This window comes from Atractosteus spatula, chromosome 6 (assembly GCF_055471065.1).
Source record: "Atractosteus spatula isolate fAtrSpa1 chromosome 6, fAtrSpa1.hap1, whole genome shotgun sequence".
NCBI lineage: Eukaryota > Metazoa > Chordata > Actinopteri > Semionotiformes > Lepisosteidae > Atractosteus > Atractosteus spatula.
The window spans coordinates 5,896,854-5,909,713 of record NC_142711.1 but is presented as its reverse complement, the minus strand read 5'-3'; the positions used below and the strand labels follow the sequence as shown (position 1 = coordinate 5,909,713).

At 40.1% G+C, this 12,860-nt stretch overlaps 1 protein-coding gene across 11 annotated transcripts in view; it reads right to left on the bottom strand.

Annotated features, from left to right (window-relative positions):
* The window catches only part of LOC148831729 (sickle tail protein homolog), a 279,568-nt gene that overhangs the window by 64,823 nt on the left and 201,885 nt on the right, over positions 1 to 12,860 (bottom strand). The window contains exon 1 of one of the 11 annotated variants that reach the window (XM_088918255.1): positions 6,993 to 7,121. The exons of 8 other annotated variants lie outside the window; for them this stretch is intronic. The gene's annotated coding sequence lies outside the window, so the exon portion shown is untranslated. Of the gene's footprint in view, positions 1 to 6,619; positions 7,122 to 12,860 lie in introns of those variants that run through there. 2 more of the 11 variants (XM_088918253.1, XM_088918259.1) reach the window with 2 other exon arrangements.

Here is a 12,860-nt window from a genome sequence, read left to right as displayed (position 1 = left end):
TCCTATCAATGATAGGACAGCACCAAATGATCGATTTGAAGAAAATATTTAGTGAAGATTGTGAGGGCCATTCCAGAGATGAAATCTGCTTTGGTTTTTCTTAGTCGGAAACATTTTTGTTTGATACTGGCAAGTTATGATACTAATGGAACACTGGTTGGATGTTTGTCATCACGAAAAATATTTTTACCTTCTTCGCTTTTTATGTACATTATGAAGGTCTTTTTCTCTCCAGCCCCGGGCGTGTGTCTCTTAATTGTCTGCCACTCCTTTTCATACAGTCAAGCATCCTGTTCTTTCACATCCACATTATTTAAAGTTGGAACTGTACCTGCTCAACATTAGTGCCTTCCACCGACATGAACCTCCGTTTACAGGATGACTTCTTGAACTGAAATACAATACTTGCGAGTTTTCAACAAACTGCTGATTGCTTTTATATCTGCGAGTTCACTTTTAATCCCGGACATCGAATATTTAATTGAAAACTAGAACTTAAACATCTCAGTAACAAAAACGTCAATCGATTCAAATACAACACCAAGGTATTCTTGTATAGTGTTCATCGTCACAAGGCATTCCAGAGCACTGAGATGAAAAATACAAGAAAAAAATGTGCTTTTATGATGCATGCATATTGTAAAAAAAGAATACATCAGAAGAGGTGACTGTGCAGAAACAGGCCTAAGAACCCACTACCATGTCCTTCCTAATATCGCTTCAGTTGTTCTTCAGGTGCTATTGAGCATTTGTGTTGCTTTTACAGGCTACACATTAGCCTGCCTTTTCGTTTCAGATATGCACATTTAACAACCCAAAATGTGAGAGCATTTATTTCCTTTGTCACCCTCCTATAATTCATACCATTTTGGGAGTCAAAGAATTTCTTCAGTTGCAGCCATTTGAAACACACATTCAAGCCAAGACCGAGATAAATATTTTTCTTCCACAAGCAACACCGTTAATAAAAAAACTAATTAAAACATTCAGTTATTGAAAGGAACTTTACATGTTTCCGGACTATTAGCTTTCCAACAAATACTTTGGCTTTACTATACTACAAGTCTTGACAATATTGCTAAAAGTCACAAAATACTTCACATGTGTTATTTCTTCTGATTATTTGGGAAAATAAAAAATTAAAGAGATAGACATCTTTATATAGATGTAGTTTGTCTCAGCACAAAATGAATGTATGGTGCTATGTAACACCAGGATATGTGACATGTCCTGAATATTAGATGATTTTCAAGATGTAGATTATGTGGACAACCTTGATCCGCACTTTGGGACAACTGCCTCATCCACAGAACAAGTGAACAGCTGACAGTTTGAGGATCTCTGCAGGCAGGTAGTTACTCAAGGAGGCACTCAATTTCAATCCCGGACATTGGGAAAAGATTAAAAGTCTAGAGAGCCTCCCAGTGCCAGCTAGCCCCTGTTCATTCACACAGAATCAATACCACGAATCAATATGCACCAACAAGGATACTGTAAGTGAAAAAACAAAGGCATAATAAGATGTCATCATGCTAACAGGCCAATGGTTTTATTTCCATGGCCAGTAACTTTATCTTACAACCTGTCAGCACTCAATATTGTTTTGCAAAACAGAAAGCACTCACCAGATAACAGCTGGCAGTCAGCTTTGTTTTCTGATGTGTGTGTCTTATCTCGACATCTACTACAAACAGAAACCTAAAGCTTGAAAAACAGCTGAACTGATGAATGACCAGTAAATTCATTTTTATGTGGCAGGCATGTCCAATCTTCACTTGAAGATGCAAATTTGGATATACCTGAAACACCTGGTGTTTTCAGCAGCAAATGCATAACCGCTGGTTCACTTCAGAAGACTGATCTCCATCAGCATTCCTGGTCTATGTCCAGCTTGTATCATAACAAAGGGAACAACAAATCATAAATCTAAAAGAGTCCAAATTCAAGCCATCTGTATTGCAACATCCATCCACTTTCAAACCACTTTTTCCAATTCATGGCCTGTGTTGGCAAGCAATGGGCGCAAGGCAGGGTACACCCTGGGAGGAACACCAGTCCATCGCAGGGCACACACAGACAAAAACGCACACACGAGGGCCAATTTTCACAGAAGCTATAGCAGGTATGTCTTTGGACCGTGGGAGGAAACCAGGGGGCACCTGAAGGATAACTCCATAAAAAACGGGGAGAATGTACAGTACAAACCCCGCGCAGATTACACCCTAGGAATTGAAGGCAAGACTCCAGCATTGCGAAACAGCAATGCGAGGCCAGCTTAGACAAACTGCTGACAGTCAGGCTGAACACATGGGTTAGACCACGAGCTGGCCGAGGCATGCAAAGCACAGCAGGTAACCCGATGAGCCCTGGAGGAAAGGTGCCGCCCAGAAAATCCGTTCCCAGCATTACAAAATGATCAAGTCAGCCTGTGGTTTTTATGTGACATCCCAGCAACATACAGTACAATGAGGTCAGCTGCAGGAACAGCAAAAACACCTTCAGGAAGTACAACAAGCCAGTATTCACTTTCTAGAATTATGTCTTTTTTTAAGGCAAAAAAACTTACTGCAATTCTCAGCAAACTGAAAAGTCTTACACTGACTTAAGATCACCCAGCTCAAGCTGATGCAAACACTAAAATCTCCATGTACAACCTCTGAATGATATTAGTTAACTGAGTGATACTTACTACCCATAGTCCTTGAATAATGTCATTCGGTTTCAGCCCCTTTCTCTGGGAAAGGGAAATTCTTATTTTAATTACAGTTCTTTATTTCAATAGGAAACAAATTAGAGCTCTGATTGTTGAGGATGCTGCTAGTACAAACAGCTCTGTGAATGACTGAGAGCACACAACTGGTCTAGTTTCACTTTATCCTCATTTCTGTTCAGTGAAGTGTTGCACATGATCTTCTTATTTCTGCCTTTTAACAATATGCTGGAATTGTCACAAAGTGACTTGCAGGACAGAATCCACAATGATGAAAACAAAATATACAATTCAACTCGGGTCTGCACAAAGGAAGAAATCAACAACATTCCCCAGGCTGAGAAAAGATATTGTGAAGTAGGGAGCTGCGTCAGCATGTGTAGGCTGCAAAGGAACAAGTAAAGGTTTATTCCACGCTGAAAAGAGAAGAGACAGAACGTTTTGGCTGTGAAGCTTCTTCAGGTGTGTCTCTTTTCTTATCAGCATGGAACAAACCTTTACTTGTTTCTTTAAAGATTGTACGAGGACCAGGGGAAGGGTCATTTATAACCGGTATTTCCGGAACGAAACACTTAATATACTTGATATAGACCTGAGCAAGATGGCCGCCAAGGAGAACCAGCTGACCCGCTGTTGGAAAAGGCCTATGCAGCGAAACAATGAGACACAGCTGAGCTACATCAGGAAACAGAATATAAATGCCCCAGAAGCGGTGAGCCGGTGTGGAAGCCAATAAGGTGAATGCGTTTTGGAAGAAGAAGAGGATTAGGATTGTGGTTGAAAGGATTAAGGAACAAGGACTATGGACTACGGTTTACGGATTATGGATTACGACTTGGTTATGGTGCGGATTGGTGTGGACATACAGACTTTGGAATTTGGATTGTTTAAGGTTAGTGGAGACGGATTACGGATCGGAATTGGAAAACATACGCACAAAGAAACGGAGAAGATCAGTGTGGTGTGAGTAACATCCCTTTTACACCTGCTTTTCCCCCCAGCGACACCACAAGATAATGTCTATGCTTAATAATAACAGCATATTAGAGGCAGAGGTGATACTAGATAATCAAAGAGTACTTCAGAACAAGCAAATCTCAAGGGCTGGATGGTATTCTACAGTTGTTCTTAATGACCAGATGTTACTCATAGACTGCTAAAACTCTTCCAGCAGTCTGTCAAGACAGGTGTAATACTCAATGACTGGAAGATTGCTAAAGTATTGCACATCCATAATAAAGGGTGACAAAACATATGTGAGCCTGAAAGAAGTTATGCGGTAATATTGTTGGAAGTTGAAAACTTGGCTACATTCAAGAAATTGCAGAATAAATTCCTCACATCAGTTAGATACTGGCAACCAAATGAGCCGGGGACCAAACGGCTGCCTTTTGACAGTAACTCCTCTCCTGTTCTGGAATAATGACACAGAATACCTTTCTCAACAGTTCCCACTCGCTGACTTTCAGCCTTTGTTCACCACTCCACGGAATTAATGGTCCTGGATAATGGATAATTGGATAATGGGCTCTAATACTTCCACTCTTCTTATAAAATGCCACCCAAGAAGAACTATACTGTACAGTTATACAACGTCCCCTCCCCCAAAATGGAAGTCAAGGTCAGTGTTCTCCTGCAATGGATGGACCCTTTAATATTTGGAGTTATCTTGTAAAGTATACACAGTACAGGCCTAGTTAGGGACTTTAATTAAAGAGAACCCCTGGGACATCCTGTCTAAATCTTCAGATTTGTAATACGTCTTACTCAGTACACACACCAGAGGCAATGTCTCATGTTGAGGCACACGTAGGGTGTAGATGTCTCTTTCTTGGTCTTCTCTAATGTGTCTTCTACCCTGGATAAAAATTTGAGAGTGAACAAATACATTCTGCATACATTTTTATGAAGGGCGGACCTGGAATGATTTTCTCTGCCTTCCAAGAAATGTGAAATTAATGACAGAAAATAATGAAAAAAGCATAAATTATTCATTTGTTTTTCTATTGACTTCTGTTGACTTCTGGCAGTGCTAGAGTGCTGACTTATGATGGTTATGGAGACAAAACGTGTTTTTGCACATTTCTGAAAACCTCTGGTGTGTATTTATGGTTTTGTAAAGATTACTGATGGACAAGAGGCTATGTGATCTTCACTTCATTGATAGAAAAAAAAATACAGACAATACAAAGAACAGCTAAGAACCTCCCTAGGTCTCTAAATGGCCAGAGTTTGCCAAATGACAGCTATATCTACCTATGGGATCATCTTTTCCATAGCCCAGTTCTTTCAAGGTTTCTAGAAATGGCACACTGAATTTTGCTGGAAAAGCATTCTTAAACATTCCATGTTAAGTTGGGTATAAGTAGCTAATTAGGGACTTCAGATGATATCAATTAAACTGGACAGGTTAATAGATACCACTGCCTGATCTCTTATCCACTGGTATTCATGCTTCCTAGCTCAGACCTCTTCCCCAGGTTCAGACACACTGCAACTGTGACTAAACCAGCCAGCTAAATACACTTACATTACAAACAATTTTGTCCTAATTGGAAGGTGGACAGATTTATAACTAAAAGACTTGTTGTCTGTAAATTGTTTAGTATTTATATCTCATATTTCAGCTTGCCAATGCACATTCTTCTATTAGCTAATCACGATAGAAAGAAATCCACATGCACACAACGATTAATAGTTCTCTCATAGATGCAACCCCCCATCACTCTGATCTGTATGTGAATGCACAGAGCAAGGAACCTGTACAGTTTGCTAACAAACACTTCGATAACCTTCTAATCCGCTTCGAGAGGAATAGCTTTCAGGCTCTGCAACAGGTAGAAATGCTCCCTGATTTGCTAAAGCAATCAGTTCAACCAGCAAGCCAGCCACTATGTGTGCATTTAAAGGTGATATAATTTTCCTTTAAAACTGTCCTTCTCACAATGAATTTGTTCTTTGACCGAAGCCAAAAACAAGGCATGAAAAAGTATGTAAATTGTTTAATTATTGCTCATTTTGCATTTTATCAGTAATGCATAATTTGTCCTGAACCAGCTTACCATGTAAAAACCATTTTAGAACACCCATCAGAATCGACCGTTCAATCATGTATTCATACAAACGTAACGTCTACACTGCTAAAAAACTTCTAAAAGCTCTTTAACAAGAGTATTCTGGAGCTTTGCATGTTCTTCTGAAAAGAGCTACAGCTGAACCACGAAGAAATTCAAAAAGATATGTGTCTTAGATGGAAGGTTTCAGACAATGAATTGTGAGAATGCAATTATTTTAATTCACATATTGGATTTCATGAGTAAAATAAATTAAGGTAACCCCATCTTTGTTAACATACATTAAAACTGTTTAGTTTACAGATGGAAAAGAGAAAGATTTATTACATTATTATATTAAATATATTATTCTAAAATAATGATTTATACTTACCTGGGCAACATAAGTGGGAAAAATGTGATTAAAAGTACTATAAAGTATTACTAACCATGATGCTGTTACACATGGCTCCTATAAACAACACTGGTCTCTTATAACCCCTAATTTTAATGTACACACAGGCAACGAAAATAACTGCTATGTTGGGTCATCAGGACGCTTTTCTCTATGTGTTCAGATATTAAACAGCCATATAACACATCTCAGATCTCCACAGTAAAGCATACCATTCTGGATTTATGTGCAGGTGTTATAATACATACTGTCCTGTTAGAAACCCACCCAGCAAAATGTGGGATAAACGTTTACGGTATGAAACTCAGCCCATCTTTCACTACTACGTTCAGCACTGAACCTGCTCCAAAACCGTTCTTTTACTAATAATAGTAAAAAGAAAAAGGAAGTATAAAGAACACTCCTATTTCTTCACACTTATCGAATTAAATCAATATTTACCTCCGTATCAGTTGAATGGCTCAACGTCTCCAGCTGAGATTTCTGTGCTGGACTGGAAAACTTACTGATGCTGAACACAGAAATGTTTTCCTGTGCTATGTTTCCATTTTTTTTTAACAGGAGACAACGGATGACACATGACGACAGAATAATTAGACGTCAGGCTTCCAGCCAGGAAAAGAAGTCTCAGTTCACATGCTTTTTCCTCTGCAGTCCCTTTGCAGTCTGTAGAAAACGTACACGAATCCTCGCGAAAACCGTACAATACAGCTCCGAATTCAGCTGTCGAGACTGTGGCCTGGAACACTTTTGGAAATTTAGGAGAGGCTCTGTTCACCCCCATTTGACAGGGCACATTCTGAAGGTGACTTACTTGTCAAATCTGAAGGCCGACCCGCTCATTAGAAACTTCAATAACGTAATGGAAATAGTTCTCCTTTCCCTTTGTTTCATTTCCTTCGGTTTCCGCTCTTTAACAGCGGCTCTGTCAGGTCAGTGCTGGGGCCGGAGACTGTAAGATGACACCGATTTAGTCAATAACAGTAACAGATAAACTCCTTGCCTGGCAGCCCTTTGGATTAGCTGCCTGTTGAATCAGCGCCAGTAAGTTAACTGGCTACTTCATTAATCCCCAAACTGGGGCAGCAAGTAAAAGGAAAACTACCTGCTCGTGATTATATGTCCGTTCCTCATACATTTCTTTGAAACTTTGAAATTTTACAGATTTGACCATATTTACGAATCATAAAAATAAACGTGTCACAATTTCTCCTGTTCTATGAGTGTTTTTAGAAGTATATTGGTTTCAGACGCTGATTAAACATTTTTGGTGCAATTTTGATCAATTAATCTTTCACAACTGACCGTGACGCACTCAATCACTATCGTCAGTCACTCGAGCACAGGTGCCGAGGTGATTTAACCAGGTGAATGTCAAGTCTTGTAAGGTCCAGAAAAGGAATCAACACGCCTACCCAACGCCTCCAGGTCATCGGCATGTTGGAGTGGCTGGACAGTCGCCTCCAGTGGACCGGTTAGTGAGTGGAACCGAGTCCTCTTTAGTAAGGAAACCAGGTGGAGCGGACCTCCCTGATGGACGTAACAAGTGTGGTGCAGATGTGCAGAACGTCACCTTAACTGTTGTATGGAACAGATCCATAGATGCAAAGACCCAAGTGCGATGGCCTGGGCAGGAGTGTCCAGTCACTTTAGAGGTCCACCAGCTATGACTGAGGGCAACCTGACTGCACAGTGCTACTCTGATCAAAGCATTGATCCGGTCCTCGGACCTCACTCTCCGCCCTTCCTGTGAGCTCGTCCTGATGCGACATCATGTCCATTCCAGCAGGACAGCACACGTCCCACTGCTGCTCAAGTAACAAAGAATTTCTTGTGAAATGAGAGTCACAGTTGTGCCAAGGATGCCCTACTCACCAGACTTGGTGAGTCTGCCCTACTCACATGTCCTCCTATGACAACAGCCATAGTGCACCAGAACGCTCACCACACATCAGCTATTAGTGGGGAGGGGAGCAGAGGGATGAGGCCAGTTCAGAGATGGGGATTGGTAGGAGGCCATGACTGGTAAGGGCCAATGGGAAATTTGGCCAGGATGCCGGGGTTACACCCCTACTCTTTTCAAGAAACGCCCTGGGATTTTTCATGACCACAGACAGTCAGGACCTCGGTTTTACATCTCATCTGAAGGACGTCACCAGCACTAGCAAAGGACCAGCCTCACCTGACCAGAGCCTACAGGAGAGTGTGTAAACATGGAGGAGTTCAGAGATGTGTGATGGCGCCAGATTATTTAGATATTTATATTTTACGTCATATCTTTCAATATCAAAACTTTCCAAATGTGTTGCCTATTTGATGCTTGGCATTGTTTTTTTTACTCCCATAAATATGTTGTGCCCTGTATTGTTGGAGTGATCCCATATTAAAATCAAAATATATCCTGATATTGTGAGCAATCCATATTATCTGTCTTCACTTTGAGAACAAGAAAATTTGACTTTGTTATCTTCAAAAAACACTAAACATTATGTAACTTTCAACCCAAATAACAAAAATGCATACAACAACACTTTGGCAGCACCATAATATGAGTTCATGAAATAAGCTAAATTTTCAACCTCTCTCGTTTGGCATGTGGATTTCATAAATGATGAAAAGCATGAGCTAAGAACAACAAAGAGTGGGAAAGGGTAAGATCAGCATTCACTGACAAACCAGGTTTTCTGTAATTGCCTGTGAGGCTTCATTTACTTGGCAGCTTGTTTTCATTTGTCACACCAAGTAGCAAGTTTAATCTTGTTCCCACAAGTGAAAGCTGAGACCTTCTCACTATGAAACCGGTGTTCTGGTGGAGCAAAACAAGTAGCAGTGCACGTTTAACAGAAGCTGTTGACCTGTGTAACTTAACTTCTATGTTAACTTTTCTACAATATAAAGGAGCAGTTGAAACTCTAAATAAAATAATCTCTCCTCCCCCCCCCCCCAAGACACCAAAACAAAAACCAGTTTCTCCGTAACTTGCAACACAGAGCTAATAATGACAGTGTGAGCAAACGACAGCGTCTTGTCCAGTTAGGCTGAAAGAGAAAATAAGGGCACAATCGGCAGCTAGCTGGGCTGGAATAACAGCTGCTGTGCACACTGGAGACTTTCCAGAATCAGTCCAGGATTGCTACCCATAGTATTTAAACTGGTTGCGTTGGAATACGGCCTCTCTTTCGGAGGGGACAAGTGGACACAGTCTGGAATGTGATAGGTGGTGTTTACACAAGTGTAGCAGTCCAACACACGTCCTCTTGTCCACACACTTGCGGAATGTTTGTGCTAGTGTCTAATGGCTTTACACAGATGAGGTTTTATTTAAGGAATAAACTAGTAAACTAGAATCCCCAAAGGAAGATCCTGAAATCGTGCGAAGGGGTGTTCTTGTTCAAACTGACCTGATACAATACGGTGATACAATATTGTACAGCACCCTCACTACACATCTTCTCCAGGTAGAATTTTAAAACTTTAGCACCCAGTGGATGTCAAACAATGTTCTTGTGAAAAAAGCTCCCACCGTTCACAAGGAAACAGAGAAGAAACCCTTGCCTGCCACAGGGAAGCTCTGCAAGCACAAAGTGAATTCATTTACAGTTCCCATCAAAAGCAGTCCCCTAGAATATTCAGAATTGTGTTTTCACTTTGACTTTATAGAGTGTTTTGTGTTCCAAACAGCAACAATGGCATAAAATCGGGATACATTATGATTCCATATTGTAACAATGTATATTCCATTGTCACAATGAAATGTGAAAGTTTAAGGGGAGTGAATACTTTCGATAACCACTGTATACCTTCAACCCTGTACTCTTTTGAATTCTATAATTCTAAGTCGGAGTATCTATATCTATTTGGTTAAAACTAATGAGCAGTTCTCTCGAAATGTTTAGATTTTTTTTCATTTCTGCATACAAAGCAAAACAATGTAGCGGACAACCTGATACATCTGGTATACAGCATTCTAAATGACAACATATTTTAAAATCAGAAAACTAATATGACTGGCTTATATAGTCAGAGAACAGCACGTGGATCAAAACGTATTCCAAATGTCCATTTTGTGACAAATACTGACTTTTTAGGTAGAAATACACATCGCAATAAATTTCTACATCAATGTGCAGCATTATAAGAACAAAGGTAAGACATATCGAAATGGAATGGCAGTGATTCAGTCTGTGAAGTAACACCTTCCAGCTCCCTATTATTACATTATTTTATCTTTGCCTCTGCCCTTGTGCTATTTTAAAATAGCACAATAAAACAAATCCATTTTCCAGACCAGATGTCCACAGATGGTGCACAGAAACCACAATGATATTTTGACCACCACTTGTGGAAAAATCAACTTTGGCATCAGTTCAGATCCTGTCTTCAAAAATTAAGAAAACCAAATAAGTTCAGATAAAGAGTTTAACAGTTATTCAAATGTTGGCAAATTACTGTCAGACAGATCCAATGCAAACCCCAAAACAACTCTGGCAATCCTACAGAATACCTGAATGTAGGGGCCATGACTGGTATTAAGTGATTTTTAACGTTCTCCTACCATCTCTTGGGAAAAGACAGATGCATTTTTTCTGCTTCTGTGTTTTAATATTTGACATTTCCCATGAAAGTAAAAAAAATCCCCTGTATTTGCCACTGTGAGTGTTCCTCAACAACAAAATGGCGATTCATGCCCTTCGCAGAATGCCAATTCTTTGAAAAAGCGCTTCAATTTATAAGTGAAATCTCTGAGAAAAAAAGTGAAAAAAAGGCAACCAGTCTTGATTTAATTTATTTCATTCAATTTAAACTTATTATGTGAACATGGGTGAATCTTATGAGGAGTTTCCAAGCGCTTCTATTCTGTAGCTTTTTTGTGGGCTCCTGTCTGCCGAAATTAAATCAACACAAGTTCTCCGTTAGTTTCCACATGGCCACTATCTCTCCTGACCCTGGTTTAACCTGCACAAGAACAAATCTTTTCAAACCAACCTGAAATCTGAAACACCCAGTCCTTAGCCAGAAATCTTTCCGTACAGATCTTCAATAACTGTCTGCAAAACACTGTGCTGCACAAGGTTTCCAGCTCTGTGTGATTAAGCCTCTCTTCTAAATCAGTAGTGTAATGACAAGGGATTTAAATTGACTTTTTTAAACTAAACAATTTAAAACCATCGCCGCTGTTACTTAAATGATACAAAATTACTGTCTGAATCGTTATATTGTCTAGATCTCCGCAATCCTCAAGCAATCTTGAAAATGAAAAATGCACATGTAGTTTTCATTAACCATGTCTTCTTATATTTCTAGAAAACGTGATAGCATTCACCATGGGAGAAAGGCACAACAAGCACGTTCCAGATCACAACATGTAAAAGTTGTTTGGAACCACACAAAAAATGACTTCTGAAAGTAACAGCTGCTCACAAAAAAACTTTCAATACTGCCATTCTATGAATTGTACCACTACCATGTTTTGTTAACAGGCCCGGATGTTAAAGTTCTTAGTAATTTTGAAAGGTGCAACAAGAATTGAAGTAAATGCACAGGAAAGAATACTGATCAAACTTTTTAGTGTCCACGACCCGTTGCTGCAACAGGAAACCATTCACAATATGAAAACGTGTTGAGGGACATGAATTTATATCCATTCACTCACAGAACATTTTTCAAATGTGTAGAATGTGAAAAAGATGTCATAATAATTGTATATTAATATTGTATTTTAACTACCATTAGTATTTCAAAGTGATTGAAAAAAAACTTCTGGAAATTTCAACACTTTGCTAAGACTTACATTTTACAGTCTTTCTACAGCTTCATTTATATGGAACTGCTGGTTACTGTAAAACTGTTATTTACGTTATTTATGACATTATAAGAACAACATAGAACTAATTTAGAGAACAAAAGTTCTCTCTTGCAAGCCAAGTCAGAACTTATTATAGATGAGCCAAAACATGTTACAAAGCACACATGACACTTCCAAGATCTGGAAAGATGCTTCTGTCAAACTTTAATACTGGCTGTGCTACTGACATGTAGGAACATGTATATATTTGCTTAATTTACATATGTTATAAGTTCACAGAACAGTTCAATTTGCATTGAAATATACTAAAGGAAAAAAGAAACGCAACACCTCCTCCTCCACTCTCTGGCCCTCCCGTCTGGGTGGAACAGGCTGAAGAGTGACTCATCCGTGAAGAGGACCTGAAGCCACTGCTGACGAGTCCATCGCAGCCGCTGTCTGGCCCAAGCCAGTCGGGTGTGACGTCTAGGAGGTGTGAGCAGAGGGCCTCTGACAGGTCGCCTTGCTCTAAGGCCAGCAGCATGGAGCCTCACTGTCCTGTCACTGATGCGGGCATTGTGTCTGCCGACAGGTTCAGGAGCAGTATGAGTGGCAGATCTGAAACGATCTCTCAGATGGACCAGTCTGATGTGTCGGTCCTGCTCTGGTGTGGTCACTCGAGGGCAACCGGATCTTTGACGGTCATCTGTCCTGCCGGTCTGCTGAAACCTTCTCTGCAGTTGGGACACAGTGGAGCAGCTTACTCCATAGTGTCTGGCAACGCTGGCACATGACATGCCTGCCTGCAACATGTCAATGGCCCTCTCCCTTGCTTCTGCCATCCGAGGCATCCGAGGCATTATGGAATGCACAGAAAGCTGACTAAGTGTGGCCTTC